The sequence below is a fragment of the Halictus rubicundus genome, unplaced genomic scaffold (assembly GCF_050948215.1).
Source record: "Halictus rubicundus isolate RS-2024b unplaced genomic scaffold, iyHalRubi1_principal scaffold0031, whole genome shotgun sequence".
NCBI lineage: Eukaryota > Metazoa > Arthropoda > Insecta > Hymenoptera > Halictidae > Halictus > Halictus rubicundus.
The window spans coordinates 871,749-881,447 of record NW_027488572.1 but is presented as its reverse complement, the minus strand read 5'-3'; positions in this window follow the sequence as shown (position 1 = coordinate 881,447).

The window sequence follows — 9,699 nt, the reverse complement described above, 5'->3', positions numbered from 1 at the left end:
TCCTATCCTCTATCCGTTCCTATCCTCTATCCTATCCTATCCTATATCCTATCCTATTCTGTATCCTATCCTCTATCCTATCCTATCCTCTATCCTATCCTATCCTCTACCCTATCCTATCCTCTATCCTATCCTATCCTACCCTCTACCCTATCGTATCCTCTATCCTATCCTATCCTCTATCCTATCCTATCCTCTATCCTATCCAATTCCCTATCCTATCCTCTATCCGATCCTATCCTCTATCCTATCCTATCCTCTATAATATCGTATCCTCTATCCTATCCTATCCTATCCTCTATCGTATCCTATCCTGTATCCGATCCTATCCTCTATCCTACCCTATCCTCTATCCGATCCTATCCTCTATCCTATCCTATCCTATATCCTATCCTATTCTGTATCCTATACTCTATCCTATCCTATCCTCTATCCTATCCTATCCTCTACCCTATCCTATCCTCTATCCGATCCTATCCTCTATACTATCCTATCCTCTATCCTATCCTATTCTCTATCCTATCCTCTATCGTCTGTTATATCCTATCCTATCCACTATCCTATCCTATCCTGAATCCTCTCCTATCCTCTATCCTATCCTATCTTCTATCCTATCATATCCTCTATCCTATCCAATCCCCTATCCTATCCCCTATCCTATCCTATCATCTATCCTATCCTATCCTCTGTCCTATAATATCCTCTATCCTATACGATCCTCTATCGTATCCTATCCTCTATCCGATCCTATCCTCTATCCTATCCTATCCTCTATCCTATCCTATTCTCTATCCTATCCTCTACCCTATCCTATCCTCTATCCTATCGTATCCTCTATCCTATTCAATCCCCTATCCTATCCTCTATCCGAGCCTATTCTCTATCCTATCCTATCCTCTATCCTATCCTATTCTCTATCCTATCCTCTATCCTATCCTATCCTCCATCCTATACTATCATCTATCGTATCCTATTCTCTATCCTCTCCTCTATCGTCTGCTCTGTCCTATCGTATCCAGTATCCTATCCTATCCTCAATCCTCTCCTATCCTCTATCCTATCCTATCTTAGATCCTATCATATCCTCTATCCTATCCTCTACCCTATCCTATCATCTATCCTATAATATCATCTATCCTATACTATTCTCTATCCTATCCTATCCTCTATCCTATCCAATCCCCTATCCTATCCTCTATCCGAACCTATCCTCTATCCTATAATATCATCTATCCTATACTATTCTCTATCCTATCTTATCCTCTATCCTATACTATCCTCTATCGTCTCCTATCTTCTATCATATCCAATCCCCTATCCAATCCTCTATCCTATCCTATCCTATCCTCTATAATATCGTATCCTCTATCCTATCCTCTATCCTATACTATCATCTAACCTATCCTATTCTCTATCCTATCCTCTATCGTCTGTTCTATCCTATCCTATCCACTATCCTATCCTATCCTTAATCCTCTCCTATCCTCTATCCTATCCTATCCTGTATCCAATCCTATCCTCTATCCTATAATATCCTCTATCCCATCCAATCCTCTATCCTATCCTCTCTCCTATCCTCTATCGTATCCTATCCTCTACCCTATCCTATCCTCTATCCTATCCTATCCTATCATCTACCCTATCCTATCCTCTATCCTATCCTATCCTCTATCCTATCCAATCCCCTATCCTATCCTCTATCCGAACCTATCCTCTATCCTATAATATCATCTATCCTATACTATTCTCTATCCTATCTTATCCTCTATCCTATACTATCCTCTATCGTCTCCTATCTTCTATCCTATCCAATCCCCTATTCAATCCTGTATCCTATCCTATCCTCTATAATATCGTATCCTCTTTCCTATCCTCTATCCTATACTATCATCTAACCTATCCTATTCTCTATCCTATCCTCTATCGTCTGTTCTATCCTATCCTATCCACTATCCTATCCTATCCTCAATCCTATCCTATCCTCTATAATATCGTATCCTCCATCCTATCCTATCCTCTATCCTATACTATTCTCTATCCTATCGTATCCTCTATCCTATACTATCCTCTATTCTATCCAATCCTCTATCCTATCCTCTATCCTATCCTCTATCCGATCCTATCCTCTATCCTATCCTATCCTCTATAATATCGCATCCTCCATCCTATCCTATCCTCTATCCTATAATATCCTCTATTCTATCCAATCCTCTATCCTATCCTCTATCCTAGTCTCTATCCTACACTCTATCGTCTGTTCTATCCTGTCCTATCCACTATGCTATCCTATCCTCAATCCTCTCCTATCCTCTATCCAATCTTATCTTCTATCGTATCATGTCCTCTATCCTATCCAATCCCCTATCCTATCCTCTATCTTGTCCTATCCTCTATCCTATACTATTCTCTATCCTATCCTCTATCCTATCCTCTCCTCTATACTACCCAATCCCCTATCCTATCCTCTTTCCGATCCTATCCTCTATCCTATCCTATCCTCTATCCTATCCTATCCTCTATCCTATCCGATCCTCTATCCGATCCTAGTCTCTATCCTATCCTATCCTCTATCCTATCCTATTCTCTATCCTATCCTCTACCCTATCCTGTCCTCTATCCTATCCTATCCTCTATCCTATCCAATCCCCTATCCTATCCTCTGTCCGATCCTATCCTCTATCCTATCCTATCCTCTATAATATCGCACCTCCATCCTATCCTATCCTCTATCCTATCCAATCCCCTATCCTATCCTCTATCCGATCCTATCCTCTACCCTATCCTATCCTCTATCCTATAATATCATATATCGTATACTATTCTCTATCCTATCCTCTACCCTATCCTATCCTCTATCCTATCCTTTCCTCTATCGTCTCCGCTATCCTATCCTATCCTGTATCCTATCCTATCCTCTATCCTATCCTATCCTCTATCCTATAATATCCTCTATCCTATCCAATCCTCTATCTTATCCTATTCTCTATCCTATCCTCTACCCTATCCTATCCTCTATCCTATCCAATCACCTATCCTATCCTCTATACGATCCTATCCTCTATCCTATCCTATCCTGTATCCTATAATATCATCTATCCTATACTATTCTCCATCCTATCCTATCCTCTATCCTATACTATCCTCTAGCGTATCCTATCCTCTATCCGATCATATCCTCTATCCTATCCTATCTTCTATCCAACCCTCTATCCTATCCTCTATAATATCGTATCCTCTATCCTATCCTCTATCCTATACTATCATCGAATCTATCCTATTCTCTATCCTATCCTCTATCTTCTGTTCTAACCTATGCCATCCACTATCCTATCCTATCCTCAATCCTCTCCTATCCTCTATCCTATCCTATCCTGTATCCTATCCTATCCTCTATCCTATAATATCCTCTATCCTATCCAATCCTCTATCTTATCCTATTCTCTATCCTATCCTCTACCCTATCCTATCCTCTATCCTATAATATCATCTATCCTATACTATTCTCTATCATATCCTATCCCCTATCCTATACTATCCTCTATCGTATCCTATCCTCTATCCGATCCTATCCTCTATCCTATCCTATCCTCTATCCTATCCTATTCTGTATCTTATACTCTACCCTATCCTGTCCTCTATCCTATCCTATCCTCTATCCTATCGTATCCTCTATCCTATCCAATCCCCTATCCTATCCTCTATCCGATCCTATTCTCTATCCTGTCCTATCCTCTATCCTACCCTATTCTCTATCCTATCCTCTACCCTATCCTATCCTCCATCCTATACTATCATCTATCGTATCCTATTCTCGATCCTATCCTCTATCGTATCCTATTCTCGATCCTATCCTCTATCGTCTGCTCTATCCTATCCTATAAACTATCCTATCCTATCGTATAAACTATCCTATCCCATCCTCAATCCTATCCTATCATCTATCCTATCCTATCCTCTATCCTATCCTATCCTCTATCCTATCCAATCCCCTATCCAATCCTCTATGCTATCCTATCCTCTATAATATCGTATCCTCTATCCTATCCTCTATCCTATACTATCATCTAACCTATCCTATTCTCTATCCTATCCTCTATCGTCTGTTCTATCCTATCCTATCCACTATCCTATCCTATCCTCAATCCTCTCCTATCCTCTATCCTATCCTATCTTCTATCCTATCATATCCTCTATCCTATCCAATCCTCTATCCTATAATATCCTCTATCCTATCCAATCCGCCATCCTTTTTTTTTTTTTAATGGAAATTTGCCTATATTTTAGGTACTGGTGCTTACAGTAATTCTCCGCAGTTATGTTCTATTATACATATATCAAATACGTTGTATTCTAAGCTTATAACACATATAAAACACATATCACATATATAACACATATAAAACTACTCTAAGTCTAGATCTATTTCGCAAGAATTATATCGCACGCTTATCTAAAATTAACCTAAATACACCTAATCTACTATTATTCCCTATTATTCAACTCAAACTATTTAACCTAACGGGTGGACCTCTAAGGGCCTAGCGAACTCTTAGGGTCTCTCGAAATTCAAGGAAATTGAAAATTTGACCTTGAACACAAGAGTAAACTAGGTGTTTTAGCCTAGTTGACCCCTATTTTTTATAGCTGGGATGGATAGAGGTGAGGATACCTAGCACCTTTCCTGTGTAACTCTTTTTCGTAGCATGCACCTATCTACCTGTAGATGCTGCTATCTCGGTTGTTGCCGGGGGGCGCGAGTTTGTGACAACCTCCGAAGCCATGCTTCGGAGAACAATGTAGCTTATGGGCTACCCCCCTGCCCCCCCACGTGCTCAGAATTTTGTTTCTCTAAAACTTTTTCGACACCCGGTATATTTTGAAAACTAAACTTTATCCGATTTAGTCGAGCGACGGCTCGTTGGAAAGGTCTTGATCCGTGTAGAATTTTCACCGTGTTACTTTTTCGAATTTCTTGAAAATTAGAGTAATTTTCTCTGTATCTCCGAAATGGGTGGGCAAATCGAAAGAAGTTTTTTAGGGGGGAGAATTCTTCTCCGTTTCTACCCTAAAATACTCGCCGTCCTCGATAATAGTTGAGTTCAAAATTTCGCTTCGATCGGTTAACTTTGGCCTACTGCCATAACCACGAAATCGCCTAACAAAATCGATGGTCCGGTAAAGACGTGTTACGGCTCATTCGAAAGCCACGGCCTAGCCCTACAATTTCGCCAAGGTACTTTTTCGTAATCTCTTCTAGTAAGCCTAATTTTCACTGTTTTAATTCTCTATTTCTATTTTTAGGTTCGGCAAGCTGGTGCAGGGTTTAACATGAGAAAAGGAAGGAATACTATGACACTCAGTAGAGATTTTCACCTTGTCCTACCTTATTCTAGTTACTGTCCCTTAGAGGTGCGAAAAAAGTGGCGGACTCGACCGACCCCTTGTGTTAATCGAATCCTTTTCTTTTCCCGGTCTCTTCCCAAGCTTCTTCCAATTATTCGTACTGTTTTTTCCGTTCTTTCCACAGTTCTCACTAATATTCAGTTCAGTTCAATTATTCACTCACTTGTCTAATTGTTCGTAGCTAATTCTTTTTTTTAAATCTAACCCAAACCCAAACTAATTTAATTCTGCTTGGATTCCGGTTAAGTTAAATTCACAGTCTTTCAAACACTTTTTCAGATTTTTTACGCGGAGGCTAACGGTCTTGTCCCTGAACGCGATGGTTCACGCCCGGCACTCCGCGGTATATTCCCGATCTTTCTCTCAGGTAAGTATATTTATAATTTAATATAACTTCTAATTTTTTTTTGTTTTTTATTTCAGGTTTCCCTGTTAGCACGCTCGAAACAACTACTGAAAATCCGTAGAAAAAATTCCGTGATGCTACTTGAAACTTTACTAATCGATGTGACTCGGCTGGAAGTTCAAATCGCTCTCAATCCAATCCGCCATCCTATCCTCTGTCCTATCCTCTATCGTATCCTATCCTCTATCCGATCCTATCCTCTATCCTATCCTATCCTCTATCCTATCCTATCCTCTATCCTATCCTATCCTCTATCCTATCCAATCCCCTATCCAATCCTCTATGCTATCCTATCCTCTATAATATCGTATCCTCTATCCTATCCTCTATCCTATACTATCATCTAACCTATCCTATTCTCTATCCTATCCTCTATCGTCTGTTCTATTCTATCCTATCCACTATCCTATCCTATCCTCAATCCTCTCCTATCCTCTATCATATCCTATCTTCTATCCTATCATATCCTCTATTCTATCCAATCCTCTATCCTATCTTATTCTCTATCCTATCCTCTACCCTATCCTATCCTCTATCCTATAATATCATCTATCCTATACTATTCTCTATCCTATCCTATCCTCTATCCTATACTATCCTCTATCGTATCCTATCCTCTATCCGATCCTATCCTGTATCCCATCCTATCCTCTATCCTATCCTATCCTCTACCCTATCCTATCCTATCCTCTACCCTATCCTATCCTCTATCCTATCCTATCCTCTATCCTATCCTATCCTCTATCCTATCCTCTATCCTATCCTATTCTCTATCCTATCATCTACCCTACCCTATCCAATCCCCTATCCTATCCTCTATCCGATCCTACCCTTTATCCTATCCTATCCTCTATCCTATAATATCATCTATCCTATACTATTCTCTATCCTATCTTATCCTCTATCCTATACTATCCTCTATCGTCTCCTATCTTCTATCATATCCAATCCCCTATCCAATCCTCTATCCTATCCTATCCTCTATAATATCGTATCCTCTATCCTATCCTCTATCCTATACAATCATCTAACCTATCCTATTCTCTATCCTATCCTCTATCGTCTGTTCTATCCTATCCTATCCACTATCCTATCCTATCCTTAATCCTCTCCTATCCTCTATCCTATCCTATCCTGTATCCAATCCTATCCTCTATCCTATAATATCCTCTATCCTATCCAATCCTCTATCCTATCCTCTGTCCTATCCTCTATCGTATCCTATCCTCTACCCTATCCTATCCTCTATCCTATCCTATCCGATCATCTACCCTATCCTATCCTCTATCCTATCCCATCCTCTATCCTATCCAATCCCCTATCCTATCCTCTATCCGATCCTATCCTCTATCCTATAATATCATCTATCCTATACTATTCTCTATCCTATCTTATCCTCTATCCTATACTATCCTCTATCGTCTCCTATCTTCTATCCTATCCAATCCCCTATTCAATCCTGTATCCTATCCTATCCTCTATAATATCGTATCCTTTTTCCTATCCTCTATCCTATACTATCATCTAACCTATCCTATTCTTTATCCTATCCTCTATCGTCTGTTCTATCCTATCCTATCCACTATCCTATCCTATCCTCAATCCTATCCTATCCTCTATAATATCGTATCCTCCATCCTAACCTATCCTCTATCCTATACTATTCTCTATCCTATCCTATCCTCTATAATATCGCATCCTCCATCCTATCCTATCCTCTATCCTATAATATCCTCTATTCTATCCAATCCTCTATCCTATCCTCTATCCTATCCTCTATCCGATCCTATCCTCTATCCTATCCTATCCTCTATCCTATCCTATTCTCTATCCTATCCTCTTCCCTAACCTATCCTATCCTCTACCCTGTCCTATCCTATCCTCTACCCTATCCTATCCTCTATCCTATCCTATCCTCTATCCTTTCCTATTCTCTATCCTATCCTCTACCCTATCCTATCCTCTATCCTATAATATCATATATCGTATACTATTCTCTATCCTATCCTCTACCCTATCCTATCCTCTATCCTATCCTTTCCTCTATCGTCTCCGCTATCCTATCCTATCCTGTATCCCATCCTATCCTCTATCCTATCCTATCCTCTACCCTATCCTATCCTCTATCCTATCCTATCCTCTATCCTATCCTCTATCCTATCCTATTCTCTATCCTATCATCTACCCTACCCTATCCAATCCCCTATCCTATCCTCTATCCGATCCTACCCTTTATCCTATCCTATCCTCTATCCTATAATATCATCTATCCTATACTATTCTCTATCCTATCTTATCCTCTATCCTATACTATCCTCTATCGTCTCCTATCGTCTCTCCTATCCAATCCCCTATCCAATCCTCTATGCTATCCTATCCTCTATAATATCGTATCCTCTATCCTATCCTCTATCCTATACTATCATCTAACCTATCCTATTCTCTATCCTATCCTCTATCATCTGTTCTATCCTATCCTATCCACTATCCTATCCTATCCTTAATCCTCTCCTATCCTCTATCCTATCCTATCCTGTATCCAATCCTATCCTCTATCCTATAATATCCTCTATCCTATCCAATCCTCTATCCTATCCTCTGTCCTATCCTCTATCGTATCCTATCCTCTATCCTATACTATTCTCTATCCTATCCTATCCTCTATCCTATACTATCCTCTATTCTATCCAATCCTCTATCCTATCCTCTATCCTATCCTCTATCCGATCCTATCCTCTATCCTATCCTATCCTCTATAATATCGCATCCTCCATCCTATCCTATCCTCTATCCTATAATATCCTCTATTCTATCCAATCCTCTATCCTATCCTCTATCCTATCCTATCCTCTATCCTATCCTATTCTCTATCCTATCCTCTTCCCTATCCTATCCTATCCTCTACCCTGTCCTATCCTATCCTCTACCCTATCCTATCCTCTATCCTATCCTCTCCTCTATCCTATCCTATCCTCTATCCTATCCTATCCTCTATAATATCGCATCCTCCATCCTATCCTATCCTCTATCCTATAATATCGTCTATTCTATCCAATCCTCTATCCTATCCTCTATCCTATCCTATCTTCTATCCTATCATATCCTCTATCCTATCCAATCCTCTATCCTACCTTATTCTCTATCCTATCCTCTACCCTATCCTATCCTCTATCCTATAATATCATCTATCCTATACTATTCTCTATCCTATCTACCCTCTATCGTATACTATCCTCTATCGTATCCTATCCTCTATCCGATCCTATCCTGTATCCTATCCTATCCTCTATCCTATCCTATCCTCTACCCTATAGTATCCTTTCCTCTACCCTATCCTATCCTCTATCCTATCCTATCCTCTATCCTATCCTATTCTCTATCCTACCCTATCCTCTATCCTATCTAATCCCCTATCCTATCCTCTATCCGATCCTATCCTCTACCCTATCCTATCCTCTATCCGATCCTATCCTCTATCCTATAATATCATCTATCCTATACTATTCTCTACCCTATCATATCCTCTATCCAATACTATCCTCTATCGTCTCCTATCGTCTCTCCTATCCAATCCCCTATCCAATCCTCTATGCTATCCTATCCTCTATAATATCGTATCCTCTATCCTATCCTCTATCCTATACTATCATCTAACCTATCCTATTCTCTATCCTATCCTCTATCGTCTGTTCTATCCTATCATATCCACTATCCTATCCTATCCTCAATCCTATCCTATCCTCTATAATATCGTATCCTCCATCCTATCCTATCCTCTAACCTATACTATTCTCTATCCTATCCTCTACCCTATCCTATCCTCTATCCTATCCTTTCCTCTATCGTCTCCGCTATCCTATCCTATCCTGTATCCTATCCTATCCTCTATC